Raw genomic sequence first — 20,605 nt, forward strand, 5'->3', positions numbered from 1 at the left:
GTCCTCCCTCCTCCACCGCCGTCGGCCCTCCCTCCACTCCATTGGTCAGGTATATTAATGCATTCATAGACATTTTTAACCTTTGGCAAGATTGGGAGTATATTGACTATCTTTTTGGACCTAATGAATTTATCTCATTTAGTGATTATATTCTTCCTTAAAGAATGCACTTAGTATGTAAGCATAGGAGATCTTGTGTCAACTCATCCTGACGTTCCAAAGTTACTTACTGCTATTATCTAAGAGCAATTTACTGATAAAGTTTAACAGGACTCTTTGAATGGTTAATTTAGTTTCATTTATTTTGCAGATGCACTTGAAGAGGAGGGTTGTTTGAATGGTTGGATGTTTTGATGTTTTGTTCCTCTAACTTTGGGATATTGATACTTTTTAAACTTAGTTAATTTTATTTGTTGAAGTTCATGTAAACTTGTGTCAACCCTAAACTTTATTTTGATGGATATTTTAATTGCTTTTGTGGTTGATAATGTGAACTTGTGTTGGGATAATTTATTTACTTTTATGGTTGACAATGTGAACTTGTGTTAGGATAATTTATTTACTTTTATGGTTGACAATGTGAACTTGTGTTAGGATAATTTATTTACTTTTATGGTTGACAATGTGAACTTGTATCAGGATATTATATTTGCTTTTATGGTTGACAATGTGAACTTGTGCAACAATGTTATATTTGCTTTTATGGTTGACAATATGAACTTGTGCAAAAATATTTTATTTGTTTTTATGGTTGAAAAAGTTAGAATCTCATTACTGTTGTTGTTGTAATTTTTTGATCAAGGTTTAGATCATTAGTTTATGCACATTATGTTTGTTTAAAGTTTATAATTTCTTTTATTTTTTCTTTTTGCACCGTTACTATCTTTTTGCCGATGAATCAGTTCTCAAATACTTTAAGTTTTGTTCAAATTGTATTTGAATGATTTTAGACTTGATTGATATTCGTAGTAAGTTCATATTAATTTGTTTAAAATTTGATACGTATTTGTTTAAGATCCGAAAATTTATCCGAACACTATCCTATCCGTATCCGAAACTATCCGATCCGTATCCGAAAACTATTTGATCCGTATCTAAAAATTATCCGTATCCGTTTTCTTAGTATATGGTTTTAATTTTTGCTATCCATCAAATATCCGTATCCGAATCCATTTCCGGATAAAAAATATGGATCCGGATATGGGTTGAGCACTATCCGAGCCGTATCCGATCCGTTTTCACCCCTATGAGGTCACCTTTGAGAAAGGCAACAACAAACGGGAGAGAGAAAAGATCTACAATCTATTAAAATGGAATTAAATAAAGAGAAAAATATAGGACTCCCACATGACATGGATCACAGAGTTGGCGAGCTCCGATGCTGCTCCAACATAGTGGGAAGAAAAAGAGGGAAAACAGCTGTGGGGAGGGAAGAAAAGGAAGAAAGAAAAGAAAAGAGGGGAAGAAAGAAAAGAAAAGAAGAGAGGGGAAGAAGAAGGCAACACACGTGTAAGGCACATGCGTTCAATTTTTTTTTATTTTTTAAGGGAATGTTGCATTAAGTTTTGAATTAAAACTTAATTAGTATTTGAAACTACCTGGTTTGTATAACTGAATGTTATTTGTGCTTCACTTTACTTGATCAGATCATTATGTTATGCTTATTTTATCACTATTATCTTATCACATTTGTTTTCCACACTTGCTCTTCACCTGGTCTTGGCTTGTTTATTGGGTCCACATGTATATATTCTTTAGTAAATCTTAATGAGTTGTTATATGCTCCTTTAGGATTGAATGTAATGATGTAATGGTTTGATATTTTGCCACAAATTGCCAAAGGTAGATGGTATGGGTTTTTGAGTTGCCAAACATGTACAAAATATTATGTGTGTTTATCTATGGAATATGAGCATACATACGAGAGTTTTTAAGATTTAGATCGAAATTTTTCATGTTTTGAAGCAACTTAATCCATGGTGTTCAAATGCACCCTAGCTGATGTTCAAATTTACATAGATATATAAAAGACCATTTGAACGCAATTTGACAGTCGTTCAAACATAATTTGGCAGTCGTTTGCAAATATAGATAGTTTTGTAGACTTTAGTCAAGCCGTTTGAACAGGCAACCTTATGTTCCAATGGCATCACATATCTCCACAAAATATGCTACTTCTTGAAATCTTTTTGTAGATCCATTTGGACTTATATTGAAGAAGTATTTAAGGGTTACTGTGCCCTAACCCTAAGATGAGTCGGTGATTAATTTGGAGAGACTTAATTGAGGAAACAACTTCTTCCAATAGAGGTTCTCAACTTCATCATTTTAAAAATGTTTTCTTCTTGAGGATTATTAAAATAGTAGATCAATTTTGAGGGTTAATAAGATTGAAACCATTCAGGTGAAGCAGTGAATATCAAGATCTAGAGAGCAAGATAGTTCAGCTAGAGTCATGGGTATCAATGATAATTTGTAAGTCAATCTTCTAATCTCATGGACAGCTTAATAGCTCAGCTATTGATGTGGTGTCTAGGGCCCACTTAGAAAGGGATCCCATATTTTCCAAATACATATAATTTACTATATATATATATGTGTACTTTTATTAGGGTTGGCAAAAATTGACCCAACCCAATAATCCGACACAATAACCTGGCACTTAATTGGGTTTGGATCACCAATGGGTCAACCCATCTAACCAGTTTAATAATTAGGTTGTGTTCAAGTTTAGATCTGTTTTAATTCATTTGACTCATTTAAGTATGCGGGTCAAGTCGGATCAATCTGTCAACCTGCCAACCCATTATATATATATATAATTACCTCATTCACACTCTTAGCCTCCACTCTCCAGCTGCCTCCCACTCCCTCTTCGAAAATCTGAAAAGGGATTCCCAAACCCTTTCGGCTTTCGCCCCTATCTAATGCGGTGTCACTCGTCGCCTATCGTCCATCGCCTAAAACGCCATCATCGAACCTCCTCATGTCAATATCCCTCATCGAAACCCTCGTTAGATCTTCTCACGACCATATCTATTCTCCTCCCACTACTCCAATCTAAAAACCCAAAACCCCACCAAAATCCCCCAAATCCCAACTCCTATCCCTATTCTCCTCTTTGCTACTATTCTCATCTCCAGAAAACATCGATCTCTTCTTTCTATGGCTATGGCCTCTTTCTCCTTCTTCTTGACCACCAAACCATCTCTCTATGGCTTCTCCCATGGCAGTAGATGTAGCTCTTCGCCCATGGCATTCATGAGCCTCTCGGCCAAATTTGCGTCTAGGTCTAAGCATGTTTGATTTTTGTGGATATATGTGTTATTTGAAGCAAGGATGGCCGTGCCATCCCATCATCGGCACGGGGCGTGCCACTGCCACGTATTTATAATATTTTTAATAAATATTTTAGAATATTTAAAAATATTTTTGGGTCTTCGACATGTCAATCTTTGATTTTTGATTTAAATATATGCATTAAACCAACATTATAGTAATTTATCTTTAGATTATTTTTATAGATGGCCTATTTTATTAACGATAAAGCAATATTTAAATATAAAGATTATTCAATATATAATATGATTGAATACATTCATTAAAAGTAATATTAATGATTGAACACTCATAATATTGATTGAATATCCATAATATAATTGAACACATAATAACATTCAACAGATAATATTAATTGATAATAGTTTAATAATTAAAACTAATATCTAGTTGAACGTAGAATGACGAGGAGGATCAAAGACTTTATTTGCTAGTACAAGAATAACACAAGAATATTGTATTAAATATTATAGATATTTATCAAAATTGATCAACTAATAGTATTGCTCATTGTAACGTCTCACATAATCTTCATATAAATAAGAATTTTATAATTCTCCTATAATATAACATGGATATTGAACATGCACGAAAACGACCGGCGCCGGCACAAGCACATGCACACTATAAGTATATATGTAGATTATGAATATGGAGTATAATAAGGGTGTTGTAACTTTGGGGTGATGCGAACTGGGTCAGATCAGATCACATCAAGGGGAGATTTGGCTCAATGGATTGAATCTAGTTACTTATTTGTTTTAATTAGAGTCTTATTAGGTTAGAATTTGTTAGTTAACTAATTCAGCTATGCGTAGTTTCAGGAAAATATTCAAAGGATATTCCATAGAAACTAAATATTACGAAATCACTTGGAGAAGATCGAAGACATCCTAATCTACAACTTCTGTATTCAAGATTTCTCTAGACTCGGACTCTATCTGTGGCATAATGAAGAATCAATCCAAGAAGGATAAAGAATGTTGATTTAGCTAAGTAATGTTTATCTCTTATGTAAGACCTTAAGGCAAGTCTAATTAAGTCATGTAAGCTAGTAAGGCAAGTTTAATTAAGTCATGTAAGCCTCAAAGGCAAGTCTTAGCTCGAGTCGTATAAGCCTTTAGGGTTAGTCTAAGGCAAGTCCTAGTTCGAGTCGTATAAGCCTTTAAGACTAGTCCGAGTAGGACTAATTATACCCATCTCTATATATAGAGGGCTGGGCTTCTTTATTAATCAATCCAAAGAAACCAACTAAATCCAAGCATTGAGAATTAATTGAGTTTAGTTATTTTCTTTTTATCGCATTTACCATTTTATCATAGCCATTAGATCGTCTTTATTTTTCCAGAAGTAGATCTAAGTTAGAGACCCTAATTCTACCTCCAACCCATAGCCACCATCACCTCCAACAGCCACCCTATCCTATGGCCATCCACCATCCTCCGACGACTGCTGCAACATCGGATATTTACTATTTTACCCCATTCTGACCGTGCTCCACTATTTTAATTATATCTTTCCATCTAGACATCCGATTGTCATGAAATAAAATCCATGAGAACTCTATCTCGTGAGACTACTACCATCTAAATTTTCATAATCATCTTACGAACGGATCGTTCCAGATCTGGTTCGTAACATGGTGGGAGTGATTGATATTATGGTAATGATGATGAACTCATATCATCTTGTAAGCGTATCTCTCGGTCCCTTTCTTTTCTTCTATCTCTAATAAATTTGACCTTAGGGTTGTTTAGATTTGGCCCCATGGTCTTGATCTTAGGTTGCATATGTGATGTTTTCCTCCTCTGTAAAAATAATAGCTCTCTGAGAAGATTGTGTAGTAAAGACGCATGTCTCATTTCCATATCACTACCACCGGATTGAGTTTCATCCTTGGAAAACAAACTTATAACAACTTGCATTCTCCTTCAAGAGTGTGAATATTACTTTGTGTTTGTTATGTTTTAATCCTTCAGGAATATAAAATATTAACTAGATTTCTTGATTTTATTCTTTGTAAGATAAATTATAGAAGTTTTTGCACCTTTTGTTCTTGAAGCCTAGTTAGACATGAATACATGATGATTCAACATACAGATGAATGCATGATGCGTGAACTTGTGCAATTTTCGTATCTCTAAATCTCAGGCACTCCCCAACTCTATTTTGTGAGAAATTTTAGGAAAATTCAGCATCTTTTTTAACATTGCTGGGATTACTAGGCACTAGTGAGCAACTTAACGAAGTGAGATACTTCTTTTTCATATAGGAGCTTGCTTAGTTCTCAAATTTCTTTTGTTAGCTGTCAATAAAGCTATAATGCTTTATTGAGTTAAAAAGATACCATCTTATTTGTGTAATATACCACTTATATAGAATAAATCAGTAAATATTGATTATTATAGGGTAAAAATTACTGTATTATTCGTATCGTGTTATCGTGTTATCGTGTTGTGTTAAACAGATTATCGTTTTGTGTTAATACGACTCATTTATTAAACGGGTTATATGGGTCATGTTACCCGTTTACTAAACGGATCATATTCATATTTACTAAATACAATTCGTTTAATAGTCGAGCTATATTCATGTTAGGATAAAGTTGACCCGATCAAAATCTGACACTATCCAAATCACTTCAACCCGATTGCCACCCCTAACTTTCATTAATTAGAAAATTAAAAGGGCCTGATATCTATGAATATTCTCTATAGATATATTTTCATATAAATAGATCACTTGGTTCTACTTTAGTAATTAAAAATCAATTTTAGTGGTTATTAAAATGTTTAGAATTTAGTATAACTCATTTTAGGAATGGCACTATTTAGAATTTTTGCCAAGGCCCTACAAATGTTGAGCTGACCATTTATAAATTGCTAATTGTTTGAAAAATGATGCCTAATTGTTTAAGTTCTTTCATACTTTATGTTGTTAAATCAAAATATTTGATCCCAATTCAAAAGTCTACCAAAAATATAAGAGTAAATTATAAAAGCCAATTTTACTATCTAAAATAGACATAAGGAATAACACTAAAGTACACTGAGCAATTTAATTATAAAATATTATTATAATTAGGAGGTAAATATATTTGCTCACAATATTGACATAATGTGCTCATTTATTCTTTGTAAAGCTAGCAACCAAGAGAATAGACTTTTGATCTTTAACACTATGGAGTGCTACCTGAAAATTAAAATCATAAAGGATATGATTAGAAAAGTTAGAACATTTTAAAGATAAAAAACTGAGCTGCTGTTTAACTTTAAAATGTTAGGCCATCTGAAAACCTTAGGCCCATCTAATTAAACTCATTAAATTGGGTCTTACTATCATATTTGGCCTTTTGGGTGTAAATATTTCAAAAGTTCTTTACTTTCCTGTATGCATGCCTTCTGAACTATATATTTATGTTAAATGAATCAAATTTTAACTCCCAAGGATATCAACTTTGCTATTAGGGGAGTGAGTAGAGAAGAAATTATAAAATATGTTAGAATATAAAAGTCATGGTTTTTTTATAATTTAAAGTTTTAGAGTAGTTAGTAAATTAACATAGTATTAGTGCCAAAAATCATAAGTTCAAATCATGTTGTACCTATCTTTGCATGAATATGTAAAGTTTTACCAAGCTCTAAGTGTGAGTGTTTGTGCTAAAAGTTATCATTTCTCTACTCGATTAAAATTTAGAGTAATTAATAAGTTAATATAATAAAATGAGTGTGCATCTATGTGTTTGTACTACTGACCTATTGTAGAGATTTTCTTCTTCTCCTTAGCGGTTGTCTAAGGAGGAGGAGGAGGAGGAGGCGCGGTTGTCTGACGAGGAGGACGACCATAACGAGGACGCCGAGTGTATGGTTCGCCCCTAGGGTTTGAGTATCGCACCCCAGGTTGAGTGTATGGTCCACCCCTAGCATGCCATGGTGGTGGCCCCGGACTGTATGGGAGTCCCGAATTAGCAACGGATGGACGCGGAGCTCTCACAGGAGTGACGAGGTCTCCGATGACAGCCAAGAGAAGGATCACAAAAGTAAGGAGGATCTTCTTGAGAGCCATTAAAATTCTATGGAAGAGAGGGTGTGGTGATAAATTTTACATGCTCGAGTACACACCACTATTTATAAGCACAAGGGATAACTGTTGCTTTGCTGAAAAATATCTACACGTCCAATCCGATTTCATAATTAAATTTATATGTGCTCATCTCTTTTTTAGTGAAGCTGGAGAGAAACACTATAAATTGTCTGTCATTTTCTATGACTAGTAGAAGATTCGTTATGCGTACCAACAAGACTTTGAGCAAGTCGTTTGTTCTACAATCAAGTCTAGATCTGATTTGTTTCACAATATTTTCTACGGTTGACCAAGACTTCTAAGCAGTGCAACTCCAACAAGTCAACATCATATTTAGACATAGGACCTCAATTAGATAACTAGTAATCTAAGAGGTACAGGAAGAAATAAATGAGGAAAAGTTAGTTAATAGGAGACTGGTTAGGAAAGAAAGAAACCGAATTATCACAAACTTTAAACATATCCGAGATTAGACCAGATGAAGTTTGTTTACTCACTTGAAAACTATGTTTTTTATTTTTTCAGATCATCCACCAGATTATTGCTGAGAGAAAATCTGGGATATAAAAGTTTTCGTCAAGAAGATCTGCGAGTAAGAACACTAGGCCAAGAGATGAGAGGTAGATTCGGTAGATTCTTCGGAACTAAAATTCTAAGTTATTAACTTATGGTTGTCTATACTATTACTAGTGATGGATAATGATATTTGGAAGAACAAAACTGCTACTTATATACAACTACACAATGAATACTATTTAGTGTTCAAATAGTTTTTGCCACCATCCAATTTGTATCCTAATTTATTTGGGTAATTTGGGTAGAGTTTTATAATTTTCAAAAAAAAATAGCTATAACAAAATTTGAGCTTATAATATCTGATATACTTTATTAGAGTCTTTTCTTATTACATTAGTTATTTATTTTTATTAAAATAAAATTCTTATAGATTGCATTCGAACACAGAATGAGTCGCGTTCGCACATACAGAGAACGTCTTTTGTGCGTTCGAACGCGATCGGCGAGATTCCACTAGGATTAGGGTTATTTATAATTATTAGGGCTTCTGGGCTAATCTCCTAGAGCAGTATTTAAAATTTTTAATTGGTATCATTGCTGGCACTGTTATTTAAAGAGCGACTTTTAAGATATGGACTTTTTGAGAGAAAGTCAATCTTTTGATGGGGTTCTTTATGAAAATAATTAAGAATTTTATTTATCTAAAAGTGGTTCAAGCAACAAGAATTTTATTTATCTAAAAGTGGTTCAAGCAACAAGCATTTGGGGTCCCGAAAGTATTTGTGAATGTCAAGGTTAAGAGCTAAATAGCGATCCGACCGTTGGAATTGGATGCTATTTGGGGATTTGGTAGAACAGGGATAGAGGAACTAATCTACCAGAAAGGATTGTGAAGGTGGTGGCCGAGTGGTGGAGCTCGGCTAGGGTTAGAGAAGGTGAAGTAATGGTGGTGTATGTAAGCTAGGGGTGTTATACAAGGCAGAGAAAAGGAGGGAGAGGGTCATTTCTCGGGGATGAGAGGGGCAACCAAACGAAAAGGGAAGGAGCTTAGCCAACAATAGTGGTAGACTAGATGGAGAGATGGTTAAAGGAAAAAAAAAAGAGATGAAGAAGATTTAATTAATTCCAAAAGTGACTAATCAAGTGCGCATCACAACTATTTGTAGGTGGCTACTTATGACTCGGTCGGCCTAACCTAAGTGATTTTGATCCGACTCACACTAACTAGAAGCTCATAAGAAAATAACATGACCTACAAGGTCTAACGTAAAATACATCAAATGTATAAGCAACTAAAGAGCAGAAAGCAAATAGGATAAAAATTGGGGACCAAAGTGTAATCCCCTAAGCATTGGGCGCTGAACCCAATATGTCGAGTCCCAAAGTGATCTAGCAGCTTGCTCCAATATCTCCACCACCATCTTGGAGATGACATCCTTATGCACATGTAGGTACTAGTATGGTCTCACATTCACTAGGGCAGCCTCTAGAACAATCTTAATTTAGTGGTCAACACTCTTAATCAGTGACTGCCTATTGTGTTTCTCAAACAGTCAAGCATATTCATCCAATAAATTAGATAAATTAATGGTGATACCTAGACATGCATTAGGATCGTCCTCCGCTCATCTCAACTAAAGAAAGTAGGGGAATTCCCTTGCACACTGTAGCCCCACCATCGGCTGCAATGTCGAGCTTGCTGGCGCGCGAACTGCATCAAACGGCACCTCTTGGCTTCCTCATTTAAACTTCATCAACATGCTTCGAAAGTCAAAGGTGATAGGTCCCAAGCTCCGCAAGTACTGAGTGTCAAGTACAATATTCGCTCCTCGTAGTGCCAAAGAGTACAAATCCATGATAATGTCATGGCCTTGCATCCAAATCTCAACCTAGCGGCACAAGCTATGGCACTTGTTGCTTTGTGCCATTAGCAACATCAAATCCCGGGGTCAGTTTAGCATTTAATCCCATCTACCTTATCAACCTCTTGTCTAGAAAATTATATGTACTTTCAGAGTCAATTAGGATATCTATATAATATTTTCTAACGAGATTATAGAATAGTAAAGTCTTCCACGTAGTGGTGCCCGAGTATACATGCATAGAAATCTCTACTTGAATGTCCTCCTCCATGCTCTCCTCCTAGACCTCCTCAACATGCTCTCCATCTCCAACATCGACCTCAACCTCATCAAGATCGTCGATGAGCATTACACTCCCAATCAATTTGGAACACCGATGATTGGGCGTGAAATATTCATCACAACGGAAACACAGCCTCTTCGCCCTTCACTCCTCCACCTGAGCAGGTGTGAGAGTTCGAATGGGGTATCATGTGCCTCCTCTAACATCCAAAGATGGTCTCAAAGGTGGTCTCAGTCCATGCACAGTAGCTCTTATCCTCGGTCTCTCTCCAGGTCTAGCTATCGCGTAGTTTGCATATTGGCCATCTTTGCCTGTCCAGCTAATCCTCGTTGCTTGCCTCAGAGTGTTGTGCTTTTGCTCCATCCTCATAGCCTTCTCAAAGACCTTTTCAAGTGTAAGTGGGTTAAGAGCTTGCATATCTACACTAATTTCCTCCCACAACCCCGAAATGAGAGTGTTTTTCAATGTCGGGTCCGGCTAAGGTGGTATGCAGCGGCTGCTCATCTTTCAAACTCCACTTGATACTTTGCCTCTGTAGAATAGCAACAAAGTCCTCATAATGTGCGGTCCCAAGCCTCTTTATGATGCTTCTTGACCATGCTCTAGCACATAGAGGCCCTTTTTACATTGACCAATTGCCACCACCTTTCCAATTTTGCGATTTGGGATAGTGACTGCAGAGTTAGTAAATCGAACAGAGAGTGGAAAATCAGAGGTCAATTTAATAATGGATAATAAGTTTTTGGTTAGGCAAGGCACAACCAAAACATCTAAGAGTTCAAGAGAAGGCTACATGAGTAATAGAAAGATTTGCTCCATTACCTACAAACCACACAGTCCTTATCATCATATGTTTCAACTTTTGAAAGTTGTTCGATGTCATGTAGGCTGAAGATCCGGTATCAACATACCAAACTGAACTTTGTCCATCAGTGAGAGAACAAGAACACAGTGCCTCAGTATGGTTAGCACAAGGTGGCATGCTTTGCAGATCTAGCAACGAGATATGTACTTACCATCGCCACGACTAGAGGATCCTCCTCTACGACGGCAACCACGCCTGGGACCTCCTCGACACGACTGTACAAATGCAGCTCCGTTTTTGGCAGTGTATGCAGTGAGCAAACCCCCTGATTGATCAAGAGATTTGATAAAGATTTCAAAGCTTTCAGCTTTGGGAACAAGATCTTAAAAGTAGGCAACAGAGTAAGCGACATTTGGGTAGTAGAAAAAATTATGAAATCTAGACCAAGACCATGAAGATACCAATTAACTTTGTCGTTTTCATCCATAGGTCTTCCGACGGTGGCGAGTTGATCGTATAAAGCCTTGACGGAGTGGGAATACTCAGTGACAGTACGAGTTCCGCGCTTTTATAGATCATCCTTAAGACATATTTCACGAGTCTTAGACTTGTGACTGAAGGAGTTTTCTAAGGTGACCCAGACATCATGGGAGGATGTAAGCCTAGTAACCTCAGCTAGTGCTTCTTCCGTGAGAGAGGATAGAATGAGACTGAATATACGATAATCTTGGTGTTTCTATTCAGCATATTTGAGATTTGGGACAAAGAACTCACCAGAGATAATGGTTGCAGCAGGCATAGGAATGGTACCATCAACATAGCAAAGAAGTTCGTGGCATTGTAATAATGGTGTAAGATAAGAATGCCAAAGCTGAAAGTTAAAGGAAGAGAGTTTAATGGTGATCATGTGCACCATTGTATTGAAGGAGAGGACGAAATAGGTTTCGGTGGCCATGTGGATCGGGAGATGCTAATCCTATGATACCATAACAATGTTTTGGAAATCTCACACCAATTGGTGTTTAGGCATTCACCATATTCCATATATAAAGAGATTACACGTACACAATTTTGGTAACAAAGTTTGTTATATGTCCTATGAGCTAGGGAAACTTGTTTAGTTTGTTACTATAAACTAGGGAAGCTATTTAGGCTTGTTACAGATCCTACAAGCTAGGGTAACTAATGAAGGCTATTAACCTTGAGTACCCATGACAAGCTCCAAGAGAAAGATGTATAGGCTATTCTGGATGAAAAAATAAACTAAACCCTAGTCTCGATTTTCAAACACTTTGCTTAAGTAAATAAAAATATAGAATAATAATCAAAGAAATAAGCAAAGATGAACACTAAGTTTTTACGTGGAAAAATCTTAAACTCAGATTAAAACAATATTAGTAAACTGTAGCAGTTTATAAGACTGACTTATAGACTCCCCATTGATCCTCATGACTCTATTTGAAATAGTGTTAATTGCTCGACCCCACGATTTATTATTTTTCGTAAATGATTTTCAATCTCAGTAACCTTCGAAATTGGTCCTTCTTAACCCTTAAGATTAATAGTTTTGTGTGATGAAGGTGGTTAAAGCCTCTGTCATTGAAAATTAATTTCTATTCAATAATGTCTTCTCAATGTAATAACCAATACACTAGGGTTAGGACATACTAAAACTTGTATACCTTTTTAAGATAAGTCCAAATAAGGTCTCACAGATTTCCAAAATTTTCAAAGATTCATGATCCCATTCGAGTGAAAGATTGCCCCCAATCGAATGACCTAATATGTGTCTTTATATCTTCAAATGACTTCGAACGGCCGCCAAGGTGCATTCAGACAACTAAATATGCTCATCTCATCTTCGAACTGCTTCGAACACCTACCAGGGTTGTGTTCGAACAATCAAAAATAAACCTTTGTATCTTTTAATGACCGTTAGGGTGCATTCGAATGCCCATTAAGTGGCATGACTTATTTGTTTCAAAATTCAAGAAATTTCAAACCAAATCTTAACAACGCTTATGTATATGCTCATTTATATAGATAAAAATACTTAGAATATTTTGTATATATTTGCTAATACTAAAAATCTAACATTGAACTTTATGACCATCATTTGAACTTTAATTCATTCCCTCAATTTTATGTCTATTTTAGTCCATACAAAGGGCGATGCTTAAATGATAGTGAAGCTCCATATTTCTCAAGACCATGAATTCATATGATAACATGTACTTCAATTCTAAGATTATGACATGTATTTAAGCATCACTTGTATTATTGTTTTGCTTGTATTTCTTATACTAAATTTAAAGCACGCAAAGAGGGAACTCGTATTTGGTGTTCACTATCCACCTAGCAAGAGAAGTCAAGGAAAATGAGTTTGCTCCTCATTTACTTCAGCTAGTTCAATAATAAACGCAAAACAAGTCTTTCTCACTCCCACCAAAAAATAAATTAAGTGTATTTTGGTCTAAAAAGAGTGTCATCCTACAAGAGAAACCAAAAGTTAAAAGTAAATATAAGCAAACTAATTTTGGTCCTTGGTGCAAATTGTTAAAATGGAAAAGACCGTCTCACTCCGGCCTCGGCTGAGAAAAGGAAATAAGAAAAAGATTAGATAGTCATTAGATGCAAAAGCTTATTGAACCGATTATGATTCCCAAATGGAGTTTCCACACTTTGCATTATCAACAAGATCTTTCTTTTGTTTTTATACTGCTTACAAGAATAAACTTAAAATATATAAGCACAGCTATAGAGAGAAATAATTCGTACTCCTAAATTGATGTACAAGTATGTTTTCCATGCGGTACATTAGGATACAATATGACAAGATCATAGTAATTAATATCAATTGAGGATAGGAGGCATCTAGAGAGCAGATAGCTGTCGAGATACATGTTGCATTGTTGGTCGACATAGCGGATTAGCTTCGAAACATTGACGGGTTATCTTGACTATTGTTAAAATTTGACTTGCAACTTCAATTGTAGGGAGTGATAGACGTGGATCCAAGATATCATTCAGTAGTGTGAGTTCGATAGTACTAGATGATAAGGATGTAATCAAATCTCCTGGATGAGCTCCCATGAGCACTTCAAGTGCCACCACTCCAAAACTATATACGTCGCATTTCTCGGTCACTGTCATTATATAGGTAAGTTCTGCAAAGTATCAGAAGAAAAAGTTTCAGCTAACTATGCTTAATTATATGAAAACTCATAAGAAAATACTAAAAAGTTACGAAATATGATAGATAAATAGTTATGCCTAACTGTTATTATGGCACTACCCTAAAAATCTGGTTATGGCATGCAATTATATCTTAATATTTTTTAGCTAAGATAGGGGTCAAATAAATAACATATTAGGTGTATCTTCGTACTATTGAAAGCAAGTATATGGCACACGTATGAAAATACACTTTAAGAAGTATCAACACAAACTTTCTGAATTCAAATAAATAAAGGCATTTACCTGGTGCGATGTAGCCCCTTGTTCCTACAACCATTGTCCAATTGGATGAGTCAGGCTTCACAATTCTAGCTATTCCAAAGTCTGACACACAAGCCCTAAATTTTGAATCAAGTAAAACATTGTTGCTTGTGATATCTCGATGAACTATGGGAGGAGAACAATCGTGATGCAGGTAAGATAAAGCATGAGCAACATCTCCAATAACATTCAACCTTTTGATCCAATCTAACTCAATGGCATATGCATCATGTGTAAGTATGGCTGCTAAACTTCCTCTCTCCAAGTACTCACAAACAATAAGCTTATGATGATCAGTTGAACAGTAGCCATAAAGCTTCATGATATTTCGATGTCATATTTCAGATAATGTTTCTATCTCACAATAAAAAAGATGGTTGTCTATGAATCTTTCTTCTTCCGTTTGATGAATTTTCTTCACAGCAATTATTTTTTCTTTTGGTAGTTGAACTTCTCCTATTCTTACTCCTCTTGGTAAGGTAATTTTGTAAACACTTCCATATGCACCTGTGCCAATGCAAAACTTTTCATCAAAATTCTCTGTTTTTTCAATGATATCCTTATATAAATCTTTTCCATCAACGTTTCCTAACAAGAACCCACTTTTATCAATCTCACTTGTCTTGTCTTTAGAGCTTTGCTTCCTTTTCCATAAGAATATGGCAAACCCCGCGAAGAGAACAAAGGATCCAAGAATAGGTAGAACAACCAACGTAATAACGTGACTTTGTTTACTTCTAGAACTTCTACTTGAAGGGCTTGAACTACATAGAGCCAAGCTTGACGCCTCACCGCATAGATCTTTATTATGGGTAAACCACTTCATCGGCGCTTTCTTTAAAATTTGGCTAGCAGGAAGAGGCCCCTCCAGTTCATTATAGGATAAGTCTATCTTTGTTAAGCTAGCCATATCTTGAAAGGATGTGGGGATAGATCCACTCAATGCATTGTGTGAGAGGTTCAAAACTTGTAGCATAACTAGTTCACTTAGTTGGGATGGTATGCTTCCAGAAAATGAATTATGACTAAGATCTAGTAATTCTTGTAGGTTTACTAGACCTCCAATTTGAATGGGGATGCTTCCATTTAAACGGTTGTTGCTCAACTTTAAAAATAGAAGTTCACGACAACCCCCGAAATTGCCTTGAATCGATCCACTCAGGTTGTTAGCTGATAGATCTAAATTCTGTATTTTGAGTAGGTTTCCAAGCTCTTGAGGTATCTCACCAAAGAGTAAGTTATTACTCAGATCCAAGTAGTACAATGGAGACAACTTGCCAAATTCTATTGGAATCTCCCCTTCCAGGTTATTGGATGAAAGATCAAGCACTTGGATTTTAGATAGTTGTCCAATGCTCGAAGGTATCTGTCCGTTGAGCTCATTGTTGGAGATTCTTAAGTTCGTCAAATTGTAGCATTCTCCCCAATGGTGCGAGAGCATGCCAGAGAACCTGTTGAAGCTCAAATCCACATATACCAAATTGGGATACACTCCAAAGTCAGAGATATGTCCCTTAAGTTGATTTACATCAAGTCGCATTCTTTGTAAGCTTGTGATATTTGCTATTGGAGACATCTAGACCAACCAGATTTGCCAGCTTCCCTATCTCATGAGGGATGATAGTAGTGAAATTGTTAGCATAGAGGTACATGGTCTCAAGCATGGTCAAGTTTCCTAAACTTCTCGGAATAGAACCGGTTAATTGGTTAAGAGAGAACTCTAAGTCCTTCAAGTTCACTAGATTCCCTATTTGGTATAAGATAGATAGCTTGGTCAAGTTACCTAAACTTGAAGGTATTGGACCTGTTAGGGTTTTGTTGGGAACTTCTAAGTCAACCATGTTTGCCAGCTTTCCTATTTGATGAGGGATGACACCATTGAGCTTGTTACTATATAGGTACATGGTTTCAAGCATGGACAAGTTCCCTAAATTTTTTGGGATGCGACTTGTCAGTGGTTATCTTGGAGTTCCAAGTCCTTCAAGTTCACTAAATTACCTATTTCACGTGGAATGAAATTAGAGAGCTTATTACCCCAAAGGTTTAAGGTATTGAGCTTGGTCAAGTTCCCCAGACTTGAAAGTATTGGACTTGTTAGGCTATTGTTGCTGACATCTAAAACAACCATAATTGTTAACTTTCCTATTTCATGAGGAATAGAACCAGAGAGTTGATTACTCCAAAGGTTTAAAAGTGTGAGCTTCGTCAAGTTCCCCAGACTTGAAGGTACCCTTTAAAGCATGCCTTGGAATTCTCTTGTTTTGCCAAGAGAACTTCTCTGTGCTCCACCAGACACTTAAGAGAAGGACCAATTTCCACATGACTTGATGTATCGAGAAGAGTCAGAGTCGTCTCTCTAAATTTTTCTTTTAACCTTTGGAAAACCAACAGAATGAGAGGTCGACACCAACAATAAGATCCAATTGTCTACATGTTAAAGTCATCCCTCTAAATTTTTGTTCTGATAGGTGCAAAACCTGCACCTCTTATCTTTTAGACCAATTTCCATCGGACCGAGGAGCACTTTCCTCTTTGTTCTTCTTCTTCCACGTTACTGTTTTCCCAAATTAAACCGAATTCATTAATAGTATTATATCTTTGTAGTTAGTACAAGTCCTTATAACAACTATAATTGTTATAAATGCGATCTTTGATTGGATAATTCCTAGATTAGTATTATTATCTTTAGTACTAATTATTTTATATATATAATTCGAAATTCTTTTCAGCTATTTTACTCTAATATTAGACTAATAATTGTAATCTATATAACTTGTTATATTCTCGTATCGGCAATTTGTGTACAGAAAATCTATTTGAACGTATTTAAAAATACTTTGTAAGAGCATGACTATAAAATATTTGAATTTCTATGTGTCACAAATTTTACAAGAGTTGAATTGAGTTGGGTTTTTGCATGAAAAGCCCACCTGGTTTTTAAATTTGGTTAGTCAGGTCTATTTTTGGTTTCTATTCTGTTATTTAGTGCCTCATTAAGTATTTATGGGACACTATAAGAGAGAAAAATAGCCCTATACTCTTCTTCATCTTCTCCATCTTCTACTTCATATAATAAATTCTGCAATGCTATTTATCATTCTTTTCCTTCTTCTTTTATCGGTCTTTCTTTTTTTCTTCTTGTTGTTCTCTTTCTTCTTCTTCATCTTTCTTTTTGTTATTGCTTATGCTTGTTCTTTTTCTTCTTCTATCTCTTAATTGTTCTTTTTTTTTCTATATAATTCTATCTAATCACTCTTTAATTAATAAAGTAAGAGATTAATTACAGATAGTGGTGAGATAATTATAATTAGTTCAATAACTAAAAGTATGATTCTATAGATTATTGTTTGTTTCTATGAAAATTGTAACCGTGTAAATTCTACAATGTATTAAAAAATAATAAAAATTGTTAAAAACAATAAAAGTTATCATTATATTTGTGGAAGTTGTTAATATATTTTCTTCCACTACTAACTTTTTGTTGTTATTGCTTCTTCTTCTTCTTTTTTTCTTCTTCTCTTACTTTATTAATTAAAATGATGAAGTATGTAAATTATGTAGTCTATAAAACAAACAACGAAAGTTGTTATTATATTTAAAAATAATTTCTTTTTCACCCCGTGAACTATCACCCATTTCTACACCGACCCTCTAAACACACTAACCCTTTGAACTATTAGAAATAACTCACTTAGCCCCTTCCATTAGGGTTCTACTATATATTTCAGTTAATAAATTGTCATGTGACAGTCATGTGACGGCAATACAATGAAAATACCCCTCATAAGCATGTGTAAGTTATGAACAACTAAGAAAGAAAAAATTATGACGATAAAAATACATCTTTATATAGCCCTCTTCCTCTCCTCTAACATCGCCACCAGCTCCTCCACCGTTACTTGAGGCTTTTTGTATTCGAAGTTTCTTGAAATTCGAAATATATCTATAGCAGAACGAAGAATAAATCTGACAGTAATTCACAATTTTTTAAATATATATTATAATTTAGTTGTAATATAGATTAAGTTCTATTTTTGAAATATTGATTAAGAAGTTTTAATTTATTTAAACTATTTATAATTAGTCTCTTACTTTATTAATTAAAGAGCGATTAGAGAGACTTGTATTAGAAAAAAAAAGATAAAGAGATAGAAAAAAATAACAGTAGCAAAAGAAGAGAAATAAATAATAACAAAAAAGAAGAAGACGAAGAAGAAGAAGAAACAGTAACAGCATAAGAAGAAGAAAAAATAGGTATGAATCATTTCTCTCTTACATTATCCCAGTAGCATTTAATGAGTACTAAATGGCAGAAGGGCAAACTTGGAAGAAAGAAAGGAAAAAACCTCATACGCAATAGAAACAGGAAACAACCCTCACTCATCAAAACGAAAACCAAGTGGTTTTTTGTTGCAAATAACCCAATTGTTAAAAAAAGCATTCTTGGCGATCCGAAGATTTTAGAAAGATAGGATTCATTAGAGATTTCGAATCATTTTTATTGCGTTATTTCTTGAAGTGAGTTGTTGTCTCGAGGGTTACCGATACAGGACATCCGATGTTGAGGGTCATTGAGATTAGTTTATCAACCATTTGAAGCAACTTATCTAGAGAGCAAGAGAACTTCAAATATAGTTGTAGGCTAGGGTTCAATAGGTGGTCTGTAAGTAATTTTTGTATTTGCAATATTTGTTAGTGGTTGATTTGATCATAGAAAAAATGATACATAGGTTTTATGAGGTTTTCCACATAAAATTCTTGCCATCTTTGTCATGTTTGCCTTGCTTTCTATTTAAAGTTATTTGTATATTATTGAGTATTTTCAGTAAACATTCATCTTATGTTGCCATATATGCTTATGTTGCTATATGTTGTCATATTGATATTTTATGAGCATCATGATATATAGTTATATACTTTTGATATGCATATTTATTTTGTTACCATACTTGCTCTTCACTTAGTATATGGATTTGAGTGTTTACAAGATTATTTGGTAATCTGATAACAGTTGTGACATGCTTTGTTAGGAAGTTGTAATACATGAGTTTAAATATTTTTACTTTAGGCGAAGCTTATTTTGTCACAAAATTGTCAAGGGATAGATTGTAAGTTTTCTGTAATTGATAATGTGTCTCTAAAGTCTAAATTGAGAAAAATCAATATTGGCCATTGGAATTCGAGCGGACTAACGGGATGAACAATTCTTCTTCTTCTTCTTCTTCTTCTTCTTCTTCTTCTTCTTCTTCTTCTTCTTCTCTCTTTTGTTCTCTTCTTTCTCTCAAATTTCTCTCCTCGGATTCTTGCTCCTGTCCTCAGAACTATTGCCACCACTACTACTACAGAGAAGCTGCCAATGAGGCCTTTCCCCCTCCTCTATTTTCTTCTCTTCTTCTTCCTCTCTCTCTCTCCCTCCCTCCCTCTTTCTCTCTCTCTCTCTCGTCGGAATTGAACAGCCGGCGAGAGGCCGATCGCAAGCTAGCCAGCAGCAGCCAGGCCCCTCCTCGTCGACTCGGTTTCCCCTCCCTTCCCTTCTCTTTCTTCTTATCTTCTTCTTCTTCTCCTTCCTTTTCTTCTCCCTTCGTTCCCCTCTCTCTGTTAACTGCAAGCCCAGCACTGTAATATAGAGATTTTCTCTCCTTTTTAATTATTTCTTAGATTTAATTGCACAGTTAATTATTTTAAAAAATATGTACTCACTAACATATTTATTAGCAAAGTATGATAAGAATGATAATTAACTAATTATAATAATTATACATATATAGCTTATATTAGGTTGATACATATATCTTAATTAATAATAATCAAATTCATATATCTTATGTTCATGTTCTTATATATATATATATACTATTTTGTAAAAAATATAACACTAAGCTTACATACTTTTACATAATTAGATTGTGACTATTTTATATATAATTAATGAAGAGTTAAACAAAGGTAAGAATCACCAAATAGTTATTGATTAGATTTTGTTTATACTTATATTTTTGTTTATAAAATCATATAAGTAGCTGTTTTGTGTTTTATATATGTTAGGTTTTATTTGTACTTATGTAATTGACAAATTATATTTCAAAATATAATTTATATTTATATATTGTGTCTAGATTTTATGTATGAGCATATGTACAAATTATGAGATGTTTGATGAAGACTATTGATGTAAATAATTAATTTTGAAGTCAAAATATTAGAAACGATTTTAGAACC

At 34.8% G+C, this 20,605-nt stretch overlaps 1 pseudogene; it reads right to left on the reverse strand.

The window, feature by feature from the left end:
• Positions 1 to 13,654: 13,654 nt before the first annotated feature.
• Positions 13,655 to 16,895, reverse strand: LOC140767399 (uncharacterized; annotated as a pseudogene).
• Positions 16,896 to 20,605: the final 3,710 nt, after the last annotated feature.

The sequence above is a fragment of the Typha angustifolia genome, chromosome 1 (assembly GCF_048772165.1).
Source record: "Typha angustifolia cultivar Huaian chromosome 1, ASM4877216v1, whole genome shotgun sequence".
Taxonomy (NCBI): domain Eukaryota; kingdom Viridiplantae; phylum Streptophyta; class Magnoliopsida; order Poales; family Typhaceae; genus Typha; species Typha angustifolia.